The 12,489-nt window shown below is 55.3% G+C and overlaps 1 protein-coding gene across 1 annotated transcript in view; it reads left to right on the top strand.

The window, feature by feature from the left end:
• MTCL2 (microtubule crosslinking factor 2) overlaps positions 1–12,489 on the top strand; it is a 69,723-nt gene that overhangs the window by 5,146 nt on the left and 52,088 nt on the right. The gene's annotated exons all lie outside the window — the stretch shown is intronic.

The following is a 12,489-nucleotide window of genomic DNA, read 5'->3' as shown; positions in this document are numbered from 1 at the left end:
ATCCTACAATTATGGGGAATTGTTGTTATTGTTAGCCGATGAGCAGACAGGATGTCTATGTGTTCCTTCTTAGAGGAACTGGAAGAAGTCTGGAGGGTGGATCTCCTTAGCTTTAGAATGTTAATGGGGCAGGAGCTGCTGCTCCCTGGGCTCTGGGGACCAGGCCTCCTTGGAGGTTCTAGCTGTGTGTTTGAGGAATAGCCAGTCTAGATGTTTGCTCTGAAGGGCTTGGAGGAAGTCCCCCAGTTGCCATTACACAGATGGATCGATGCAGGCTCCAGGTCTTGCAGTCGTGAGTCCGACACCTGTTGGTCTAACCTGGGTCCTGTTCTTTTCTTCGCCTCCTTCTTCTTGAAGAAGTTCTCTTCCTCCTCCTTCTCTCTGTCTCTTTATTTTTGTATTTTGAACTCAGGGACACTTTGTCACTCAGCCACATCTCCAGCCCTTTTTATTATTTCTTTTAAACTTTTGAGATGGGTGTCACTAAGTTGCCCAGACTGACCTTGAACTTGCCCTCCTCCTGCCCCGGCCCCTCAGTTGCTGAGATTGTAGGAGTGCCTGACCGCTCCTGTTCTTCCTGCAGTGTGACCAGTGCTGAGTGCTTGCTAACAGTGAGTCTGGTCTGAGGGGATCCCTGTTCTGGGCCAGGCTCTAGGCTAAGAGTTATAGGGGACAAGTGGTGAATAGAGCTGCTGGGGACCCGGAGCCTGCGGGCATGTGCCTGTCCCTGTGTATGGACTGATCCTTCTGTGAACAGGAGGACAGGCCTGTCCAAGGTCGTGGGGACCCTCCACGTGGGAATGAAGGTCAAGTGCTCAGTAAACGTCAGTGCCTGACCCAGTCATTGCCTTTCCCTGATGCCCTCCTGCATCCATCCCTTCGTGTGTCCATTCAGCACGTGTCTTCTGAGTGCCTCCTGGGTGGTGCCAGTCCACACAGCAGGTCACTATATGTAGCTCTTCCCAGGCCCTGGACAGGGAGAGGGCTGCAGTCTGTCACTGGGTAGGGGAGAGGAATGGTCACCATGGTCGGAAGCCCAGTGGGTCCCTACCTTGAGTCCCAGCCTTCCAGTGGTGTGGAGAGGTAGCCTGGAGGCTGCTCTGAGACCTGGGTCTTTAAGGAATCTCGGCCCTTTGCCTGTCAGCGGGGAGGGGACAGCTGCTGCAGATGGAAAATGTGAGGCCGAGGCTGCGATGGCCTGGGGGACGGAACGCCCAGGACCGCCAGCATTCCTTGTGGAGGGGCTGGGCCTGTGCCCTGGGCACATCCACTCTCTTTTTATTTGAACCCAGGAGCACTTAACCACTGAGCCACATCCTCTGCTCTTGTATTTTTTAGAGAGTCTCACTGAGTCGCTGAGGCTGGCTTTGAACTCACGATTCTCCCTTCTTAGCCTCCCGAGCTGCTGGGATTACAGGCCTGTGCCACGGCACCCAGTCACATCCTGTCTTGTACACACATTATAGCTCAAGCTCAGAGACCCGCAGCCACTCACACTGACCTCACAGACACATCCCGTGACAGACTGATGCTGTACCTTTCCAGAAGCATCCCTCCAGGCATGCTAGAGAGGATCCATGCTGAGATATAAACATTCACATAGACGTGACAGAAGATCCTGTAACATGGGCATGGACACAAGCACAGATCTTGCAAATCTCAGGCATGCAGCATTTGCCAAACTAGTGCACCCAGAGACACACACACACACACACAGTGACAAGTGTGTGTCACTCCCACACAGAAACAGGAAATCCTGGTCGGTGTCTCCCTGGAGCTAATGTGTACAAACTCCTACTGTTTTCAGCTCCTCCGCAAGGCTTCCTTCCATAGGCAGATGGGAACAGTGAGGATACGGCCAGGACCTTGACTTTATAACCTTCTGGATCTGAGGTCCAAAGAGTCTGGCTGGGCTGGGTGGTGGTGGGTAGGGCCTGTCAGGTCTCCAGGTCAGCAGAAGTTACAGCCAGGCCTCTGAGGCCAGGCACTTGGACCTGGGCCCAGTGGGGCTGACAGTTGTCAGGCCGCAGGAGAAACACTGCTCCCGGGTAAACTCCCTTCTAATCTCCTCGGAATTTCCTGCTGGCCTGATCTCCCCTCCCCTGCTTCTCTTCCTTTGCTGGGCTACAGAGGGCCATGCTGTCCCCATCTGGAAAGAGTGCCCATTTCTGGGCTGGAGATGATGAAGGAGCCTGGGGAGATGTGGGTGCTTGGGAGGGGCTGGCAGGTTTCCTGGAGGTGGTGGCCTGGCAGCTGGGGAGTCAGCCTTTGAGTGACGCCTCTGTGCCTGAGGAGCAGTGCCTGGAACTGTGCCTGCTACATTGGAGGGGCCCGATAAATAGGTATGTGTGACTGAATGAAAGACAGTGGCCCGGCTCCGGGCTGAGCTGAGGGCATGGTGGGTGGGGCAGAGCCTGGAAAGAGGAGTGGGCCCCGCACCCTCTGCACCTTGCTAAGAGACGGTGCTGTGGCAAGGCTGGGCTGCTTCCTTCCCACATGTCTGAGGCACTGGACACGAGGCCTGGCCTGTCTCTGGGGCCTGGAGAGAGAGGGAAGGAAGACTCAGAGATCTCATGGGCGAACTCCATTGTTGGTGTCAGGTCTTGGGTCAAATTTCATTTTGTTGCCTCCTTTCTGTGCATAATCTCCCTGTGCAAGGCCCCTCATCAAGCCTCAGTCTTCCCACCCGTACAATGGGAATGGAGACCCTTTCTTGCAGGCATTTGGGAGGATTAGCATTCAGGTATGTGCCACGCCCAGCCTGTGCAGCCTCCAAGGCAGAGGAGACCCCTGGGAGGGGCGCGGTGAATTCCAGTACAAGGTCCTGAGGACAGCAAATACCCCCATCCTCCACGTGCTGACCTTATGGGTCACGCCCACTCTGCTTTGCTACTGGAAGGAACTAGGAGCTGGGTTGGGGAAAGCCCAAGACCATTAAGTGTTCTGGGTGGGCTGTCCCAGGTGGGCAGAGGCCTCCAGCTCAGCACCGTGGCTGCATTTGCTGGCTGCCCTGAGGCAGGGCAAGGAGTCAGAGGAGGTGGGAGCCGCAGGACAGCCCTCCGTTCTCCAGAGCCCGGCGGATTTAAGAGCACTGTGGTCTGGACCCAGCAGACTGCTTGACGCCCGGCTCTGCCTTTTCCTTCTGAGCCTCGGCCTCGTTGTCCCCAGACACACCTCCCTTCCACTGCCACCCAAGTCCCTCTTCTTCCCTGGATGGGCACGTCAGTGCCTCGGACTTAGAACCTGTTGGGTGCCCTAGCTGATGGAGGCCGGGCTTGGGGTCCCTCGCTCTAAGATGGACACGAATCGTCTTCCATTGCCAGGGTCGTAAAGAGAAGCGTAGGCTCCAGGGGAGTCTGGGTTCCGCAGCTGCACTGGATCAGTCCTGGCCTGCTTGGCTCTTCTGGGCCCTGGTTAATTGCACCAGCCTCTCCCTGCCCGCCCCTCCCTGGCCCTGCCCTAGTGGCCTGTGGGTCCTGCTTCCCACCCCTGCTCCACCCAGGCTCCCAGCCTGTTCTGGGACACACCCCCGACCCTGTCCCTAGGCTCTTCCCACTGGGCCTTTGCCCTTGCAGTTCCCTGCTCTTCCTCCTCCCCCCTGAGTCCAGCAGCTTCTCCTCAGGGTTGCTCCAGGCCAGGCTCCTGTGGTAGAGACACCTTGGAGCTTCCTGCAGGCTCCTTTGGGGCATTCGCCCAGTAGTGATTAGATTACTAATCAGGTAATTACAGGTATCTCATCAGCCCTTCCCCCTTCCTCTGCATGATATCAGAGACCATCCAGGGTACTTAGCCCCAGAGAGGTTAAGATGTTTGCTAGAGGTCACACAGTGTTTAAGTGACTCAAGGATGAGGGTCTTGTGGTGCACTTTTTGGAATGCCAAGCAGGGGAATGGCCTGGGCAGAGATGCAGGTGTGAAATGCTCTGGGGTGCCGGAGGTCAGGCTGCATGACCCTGAGCCAGTCTCTTGACTTAGAGCCTTATTTCCATCTCCAAAGACCTCAATGCCCTGCTCTCTCTTGGTTACAGCCCAGAGGCGATTTGGGAGATGTTTTCAACATATCCAGACAAAGCTGCCTTCCTTCCTGTTCACCAGGAAAGGAAAGGACCTGAGGGACACTGTCAGGCGCTCCCTCTGTGAGTGCCCCTCAGAGGCAGCAGGGGCCAACCTGCTCTGCCCGTTCTGCCTGTGAGGCCTTCAGTGGGACAGTGACAAGCCAGGCATGCAGGTCGGCAGTCTCCAGGCCTCTCCCACCACTGAGCACACACATGCACACACACACAGCTCCCTGACAGGCAGCATCGGCTCGTGCACAGAGCTGCACCAGGCCTGGGAGGCTGGTTCCTGACTGGCAGCTATGGGACCTTCTTATTCTTGACCGTGTGCTCGTCTGTAAAGAGGGATGAGCTCCTGAGGGCGCCTGCTTCAAAGGATCATCACTGAGCAAGACGTAATGACTGTTCAGTCTCTGCCTGTCAGGCATGTGCCAGATCCTTGAAAACGTTAGCCCGTATTTTTGTGTCCCCATTATAGAGACTGTCTGTTTTAGTTCATGAGATCTCAAAAGGAATGCTGGCTGGGCCACTTAGCGTGTGACCTTGGGCCGTATACTTGTCCCCTCTGACCCCAGGTCCCTACCCACTGGGGACTGCTCGGGATACCAGGAGGGAACTGAGCAGTGTCTTTCCCTCTTTATTGCCCATCAGATAAGTGGGATCCCGGAGGTCTCCAGAACCAGGCAGCCTCTGTGCCCGCAGGTGCAGGGACATTGGGGGGCACAGTGGTGTCTGGCCGACCCTCTCCAGGACCTTTGACACCAGCTCCCCCAGCTTTCACTCAAGGAGGCTGTGGTATTGAACTCTGGGCTGGGAGGCAGGAGCTAGGAGTCCCTCCCTCTTCAACTGTGGAAACATGGCCGGGCTCCTGTCCATCTCAAGGCCTCAGCGCCCTCTGGGGTCTTTGGGTTCCCCTCCCCCTGCCGCCCCGTGGAGTGCATTTGAACTGAAGGGGAAGTGGAGCCTTTCGCCGTCCCTCCTTTGGATTCAAGTGTGATGATCTCATCTGGAGCCTTGTCAGACCCCTAGGGACTGGCAGAAGGGATAGCAGATGGCAGCCTTGGCCCCTTGGGTGGGGTTGGCATGTGCCCCTGTGGCCACTGCTGGCCCACCCTGCTGGTCAGCCCTTCTGGGGCTGGAGTGAGTGGCGAGGACCAGAGCAGGAAACAAGTACCCCAGAGCCAGGAAGGCAGATGGACAGGCAGCCCAGGCCTTGGCCTGAGGAGAGACCATGGTGGCCAGGCGGCGTGTGGGAAAAGGCAGGCCAAGCAGGGACTCCTGTTCCTCTGTGGGACAGCTGCCATCATGCAGAGCAGGGGCTCTGCTGTCCTGCCTAGGTCTGCCTGGGACCTGGGAGGAGGTGACAGGACTGGGGAAGGCCTGGAATCTGGCAGGGTTGTGGCTGGGTGTCAGTGGGCTGGGGTCTGAAGCCGCCACGGATATCAGACTCACAGGATCAAAGAATTGGATTCACGAAGCAGCACCAACTAGAAGTAGTTCTCAGCAGGGCGTGCAGTGGGACGTCACCTTGCTGCCTTAGGCCCGTTTATGACTTGGCAGCTATTTATTGAGCCATCCTGTGTGTGCTGGGCACTGGGCTAGAGTCCACTTTCCTGATGGTCGCATCCTCGTGGTAGAGGCCGATCCGATGTTTCATGAGCAAACCGACAAATCAGTAAAATGAGTCTCACACGTACTCATTTCCAGCACACCCCTGGCCACCACGGTCTCTCCTTCAGGCCAAGGCCCAGGCTGCCTGTCCATCTGCCACCCTGGCTCTGGGCCACTTGTCTCCTGCCTTGGTCCTGGCCACTCACCCCAGCCCTTGAAGGGGTATGCCAGCCCCACCCAAGCCTGTGATACTTACCCTGGAAGAAACAAAGGGTTAAGCCAGACAAATGGGCCCATGGGCTCTGGAAGGTCTCTGGAGGTGGCCTTGCCATGGGGATCTTGGCAGGAGGGGGAGCAGCCCTGCGAGGCAGAGGGCGGGACAAGGGCAGGTGGGACAGGTCAGGTGTGGACCCCAGTGGCTGGAGGGTGGCCAGTGTGGGGTAGAGTTGTGGGAGGTGAGTGCAGGAGGCCAGGAGCCTGTGCCCCGGGACAGAATTGGGTTTCGTTTTGAGCGTGGTGAAGGGTCCACCAGCATGGTGGAGATTTGCTTTTTTTTTTTTTAGGTTAGGTAAATTATGTATTAATTATGTATTAAGGTATGGTTTACATATGGTAAAATGAGTTTTGACAAATTCATCTAGCTTTGTAACCATCACCCCAATTAAGATACAGAACTCAGCCAGGTGCTGTGGTACACACCTATAATCCAGCAGCAGTTCGGGAGGCTGGGGCAGGAGGATCCCAGATTCGAGGCCAGCCTCAGCAACTTAGTGAGACCCTGTCTCAACGTAAAAAGGACTGGGATGTGGCTCAGTGGTAAAACGCCCCTGGGTTCAATCCCCAGTACCAAAATAATGACATAGAACAGGACTGGCTGTGTAGCTCAGAAGTGGCAGGGGTTCTACCCCTGGCACCTCAAAATGAAACAAAAGGAACATAAAATAGTCCCATGGCCCCCCTAGTTTTTTCTTTGAGGTCCATCCCGTCCTCTACCTCAGATCCTGAGAGCCACCTATCCGTTTTCTGTCCTGATAGTCCAGAATGCCATAAAGGTGGATTCCTGCAGTGCAGGGAGCTGCCTCTTGGTGCGGGTAGCTGGGGGACTCCACTCCAGCACAGTCTCTTCCTGGTGGCTGCTAAGAGGCAACCTCCTGCCTTCAGGAACCTCATGCCTTCTTGGTTTTCTCCCTGTCCCCTCAGGGCCAGCAGTGGACTGTTGCTGGATTCACCTCGTCCAGTGACACTTTTGCTGTGTTTCTGCAGAGGCGCTAGTGTTGGTCACTGTCACCTGCAGGCCAGTCTGCATGGTGCTCATGCACATATGCTCACGTGTGAAGGTTCCTGAGAACCCAAATCTAAACTGCCCCCCCCCCCCCGCCCCGTCTTCATTAGACAGATTCATCGTCTTGTCTCTGGAGGTTTTTTGCGGAAAGGAATCCTTAGGACACTTAAAATGTGGTTCGAAGGATGTTTCTGCTTCTCCCGTTTTGTGCCTTGATGGTGGAAAGAAGGTCCTGGCATGGTGACCCTATCCCACAGGTGAGAGGACAGAGGCTCCTTATTGCGGGCTATGCACCCCTTCAAGCCCTCTGCTGAGAACAGTCCTCAGGATAATGCAAAAGATTTCATCCTTAGGATGAAATGCAAAGGAAACCGAGCGTATTGAAGCAGAGTTATTAATTAAACTCTGAAATCACGATAGAGTAATAATATACATGATTATTAACTCACATCAGTAACTTTGGAATGATGTAGTTAACAGGCCTGCCACTGAGCTCCTGAATTAATAAAGTTACTGATGAGTATAAACAATATTTTGACATTTCTGCAACAACTGTTACAGCCTATGAAAATATAGGCGATCTCTTCTGGTGGCAAAGTCACAGGTGCTGCTAACACAACCCTGCTTTCTTCCATGGGGTTCAGCGTGGAAGGAAATTTGATTTTTGGTTAGAGGTAATTGAAAACAAAATGTGACTTTTCAAGTCCATGGACTCCCTGAGTGAGTGTGATTCAGAGGCGGGATCCTGAGGGCAGGGTCTGTGTCCTGCTTGGGGTTCTCTTCGCTGACCAGGTTAGGCGTGGGCACAGCGCCTCCTCCCTGTGCTTCTCTGTGGCTGTTCGTCTGTGGAACAGGGATGAGCTGCTGACCCGCCTGGCCCGAGGCTTTCTGCAAGGACCCGTGAGATGATCCAGATGGAATGTCTTTGTAAACTGTGGAGGCCCAGCCTGCTCTGCGGGCCTCCTATTATTAGCAGCAGTGTGAGCTCACATTGGGCCCTCCAGCCCAGCCTGGACCAAGAGACTTTTCCTGGCCGGTCCCCCAGGACTCCTGGGAACCAGCTCGGCCTCTGAGAGGCTGCTTCCTGCAGGCTGCCCTCATGGGTCACCAGGGCTGGATAGAAAGACACTTCGTAGGCAGGGAGTGAATGGGGAGCAGGGGGTTCCCTGGGCAGACGGACATGGCCCCCATCCTGGAGTGGCATGGGGGTCTGAGATGGGCTCTGGATCTGCCCAGGCTTCCCTGGTCCCTTTGTAGCTGGCCTGAAGCTGAGGTCAGAAGACTTACTGCCCTGGCTGTGGAGACAGGGACCAGGGCAGCGGCCACACGCGTTCTCCCATTTATTCTTCCGCCCGTGAGCTGTGATGGGTGCCACTTGCTGCCCCGGGTGACGGATCAGCACCAGCCCTGCCCTTCCCCCAGCTCCTGGGGAAGATAAAGACTTGAAAGCTCCTGGGGAAGATAAAGACTTGAAAATAGGCAAATACAACCCAAAGTTGTTAGCACCAGGGACCAGGGAGTTCAGAGTGTGGGTTCCGAATCAGATTAGGGGAGGAGGGAATGTTCTGGAAGGACGAGATAGTTGGAAGTGAGCCTGGTGAAGGCCATTCTAGCATGGGTAGTAGCCCGAGTGAACCTGGAGGAAGACATAGTTACCATGCATTGGCCCAGGGCCACCGACCTTGTGTGGATTCCAGATCTGTCCCTCCCTTGCTTAAACAGCTCTGGGAAACTTCTGAGCCTCAGTTTCTTTAGCTGCAAAATGGAAACGTTTTCAGCACCCACCTCACAGGTTTGGTGAGAAGGTTAAACCATCAGTCATGCCCGTATGCACCTGGGCTGGGCCTGGGGTTTGTGGGCCTCCTCGGAGGCAGTGACCGTGTTTGTACCCAGGGCATATGTGGGTCCCGGGGGCGGGGCAGGAACAAGACAGTGGGGAGGGGACTGCGACTGGCTCAGGGTCCAGGTGCCAAAGCCAGGGAGAACAAGTGGAGGAGACAGAAAACACCTGCTTTTTTCGGACTTCCTCCACTCAACACCTCTTGCCTGCTCATCAGAGCAAAAGAAACCTTGAGAAAGGGAAGTGCTGACTGCCTGGCAGTGTGCGTGTCCTGTCCCTGTCCCCCACCCTCCTCCGCTCTCTGGTAGCCGTCTGGGTTAGATGAGGGTATCTTCAAGGGGAGCCCTCACGGGAACGAAGGCAGCTTGCAGGCAGAGCTGGACCACGGTGGGGTGGCAGGTTGTTCCTGATCTGCACCCCTTTCCCAGCTTCTTTGGGGTGGCTTTTGGACTGTGGGATTGAGAACGGGGCCCTCAAAGCTCTGAGTTGGGCACCACCGGGTGGTGTAATCTTTTGTGTCTGCAGTGGAGGGGGAGATTTGGGGTCCCCCGATGTGGGGAGAGGGGAGACTCCAACAACCTTGTGTAGCCACGAGGGCTGCTGAGTCCTGGGGGTCTGGCCCTTTCCACTTCTGTTGCAGAGGGGCACTGGGAGATGTGGGGCTCTGCAGGTCCCTGGGCTGTCTGTGAAGGCTGAGCTACCCACTGTCCCCGCTCCAGAACCCCTCAGTTGGCCTTGTCACCAGAGAGCTTCCCTGGGGTGAAGCTTGTGGGATTGCAGGATGGAGGAGCCCAGAAGGTTCTTGGGCTCAGTATGGACCCAGTGTCTGCAGTCAAACAGGGTCCTCCCCTCTGGGAGCCCTCACTGTGCCTAGCAGATCCTTTCCCTGCTCCTACCTCAGGTTCCAGAAGTTCAGAGCCCCTGCCTAGGTCCTGCAGTCACCAGCCACTACCCACAGCCCAGCAGACAGCCACAGGCTCGGCCTTTGTCAAACCACCCTCACGTGGGGCCCGGCCAGGAGGGGCTGACCAGCATTCTGCCTGCAGCTGGGACAAGTCCCCGAGAGGCCTGGTCCCCTGGGCTCCCACGGAAAGAGACAAGGCTGGCAGGAGTGCAATAGTTTGCTCTGTCAGGAACAGACTGTGGTGCCGGGCGGCCCCGGGGAGGCAGCTGCTCATGGAGGAAGAGGCTTCTCGCCTTCATTTCTGCCAGGGAGATCCCTTCTGCCTACTGAGATCTGACCTGTGTCAGGCTGTGGGGGGGACTTGTCAGAGAGGTGGGACTCTTGCCCTTTTAGGGAAGAAAGACTGGAAGGAACAAGGAATTGCTTGGGGGTAGGGGCCACTCCTAGAGTTTCTTATTCAGCAGGTCTGGGTTGCAATGTGAGAATTTCTAGCAAGCTCCCCAGTGATGCTAATGCTGAGTCAGGCACCACCACACATGGACAGCCACTGTGATTCAAGACCAGGTGGAGGAAGGACGCATGGTTTGTTTTGTGTATTTTCAACACTGTCTCTGATTTACTTTTATAAGCAAAAACAGTTACTTAAAAGTTAAATATGGAGTTCTCAAAAATGACTACAGGGTTCTGGGTGTGGTCCTATGTGGAAAGAGGTCACTTTCCATGATCTAAACATTACACACCTGGTAACGTAGTCCAACATCATGAGCTTAGGGGTTACCTGCTCCTTGTCTCATTCCAAACTTGAGGGTCCACTCAGACCCCCGCTTCCTTCCCGCTCAGTGAGGTGCTAGTAATGGTGTAGCTAGGATTCGGATTCAGGCCCATGAGGCAGTTGGTCTGGATTCAGCTGTCTGCTCGCACTTCCTGAGTGCCGCTTCCTTCGGGTTTCCTTACTCCGCCAGCTGAATGGGCGCGAGAACCCCTCACTTCCTCTTTTCTCTCAATGGTGTGATCACGACGGTCCCCTCCTCCATTCCACTTCTGGTCTGTCCACTTGGCATGGCGGTGGGTGGCGAGTCTGTGTGTACTTTGGAGTGGGTTGTCCTGGCGAGATGAGGGCCATCCACTTGAGGGGGTGCTGCTGAGCACACGCCCAGAACAGAGGCCCTGGTGGCAAGTGGGGATTGAGCCCTTCAGCATCAGATGGGGAGGAAGAGGTTAGGCGTCTCCTCTGACTTCCACTCCTGGGTTCAGAACCGCCTGAGAAACAGTCCCAGGAATCAGAGAGCTGGGCCTGGAGACCTCTAGAAACCTGCAGGACGCGCTGCCACCCGGCCTGGAATGAAACCCCAGCCGGTCCCCTTGCCCTCAGGGAGCCACCCCACGGCGTACGCTGCCCTTGGTCCCCTGTGTCCTTGTTCTTTCCCTGGACTCGTCAGTGGAGGACCCGTGGTGGGCAGGGAGGACTTCTCCCAGGGAGTGGAGGGACATCTCCAAGGCCCCACATCCTGGGCCCTTCATTCCCATGTTCTTTGGGGAACGGGGCTCTGACAGTGGGGGCCTCCAGCTCTCTAGATCTGATCCTCTCTCTAGAGTGTCCCTTCTCCTCCTGGGACCCCTCCACCCCTCCACTCCCTGCTGCCATCAGTGCCAGCCTTGGGTGCCTTCTCTGGCAAGTCCACGTCCCTTATAAGTCAGTTTCTTTTTTTTATGTGCCATGTCATTTAAATGAGTCAGTTGCACTAGAGCCGATGTCCCTGTCCCCGTGTGTGACTCGGTTTTCACCTGGGTCACAAGGCAGACTAGTCCTGCGCCTCTGCTGCTTGGTCTACGCTCACCACCGCCCTCTGCGGCCGATGCTCATTTCCCATGATACATCTCCCCTGTTCTTCACCCACTGCCCCGCACTAGTGTGTTCCCGGTTATGTTGGTCAGAGCCTGTAGGACACTAAGCCGCGCGCTGGGCATGGGGACATGGCAGGAGGGGCGGCCTTCCCGGCTCTTGCAGTTGCTGTTCCACAAAGAATAGCAGATGTGCTAATGATTACAAAGGAGAAGTGAGGGACAGCTGGGAGCTGGTGACAGAGGTGGCAGGAGCTGCCCTGAGGAAGTGAGGTCACCTCTTAACCCTCTCCACTTAAAACCCAAACCCAGACTCTTCACCCGGCCCTCAGGGACCTGCATGGCTGACCCCCGTCTGTCTCCCAGCCTTAAATTACCCTGTAGCTGCTCTGGGTTTCTTGCTGTGTCTTGATGCACTGAGTTCTTTCCTGCCCCTGAGCCTTTGCATACACTGTTCCTGCTCCTTGGAATAGTCTTTTCCTGCCACTATGTGTGGCTGTCCCTTCTTGCCTCAGCTTAAGTGCCTCTTCTTTAAAGATGGCCTTCCTGAACATATCCCTAACGTAGCACCTTCAATCACTCTATCATATTACCCACATTGCTATCTATGTTTTTAATTTTGTTTTGCCTTCATGGCACTTAACAGTATATGAATTTTAAAATATTCTTGTTTCCTGTGTGTTTTCCCAATGACACTTGGGGCAGAAGATACTGAAGGAACTGGCCACCACCATCCCTCCCTGCCCCTGTGCTTACTACAGGGCCTCATACAGAGCTGGCACTCGGAAATGTTTGTTGAGTGTTCCCCAGTGTACTAGTTTCTATTGCTTCTATAGCAAATCACCACAATTTAGTGACTGTTAGTCAGCTTTCTGTTGCTGTGACAAAATACCCGAGATAATCAATTTAAAAAGAAGCAAGGCTTATTTTGGTTCACAGTTTCAGAGATTCTTCGC

Source organism: Sciurus vulgaris (genome assembly GCF_902686455.1).
Source record: "Sciurus vulgaris genome assembly, chromosome: 2".
Lineage (NCBI taxonomy): Eukaryota > Metazoa > Chordata > Mammalia > Rodentia > Sciuridae > Sciurus > Sciurus vulgaris.
This window is presented reverse-complemented; position numbering and strand designations above follow the sequence as displayed.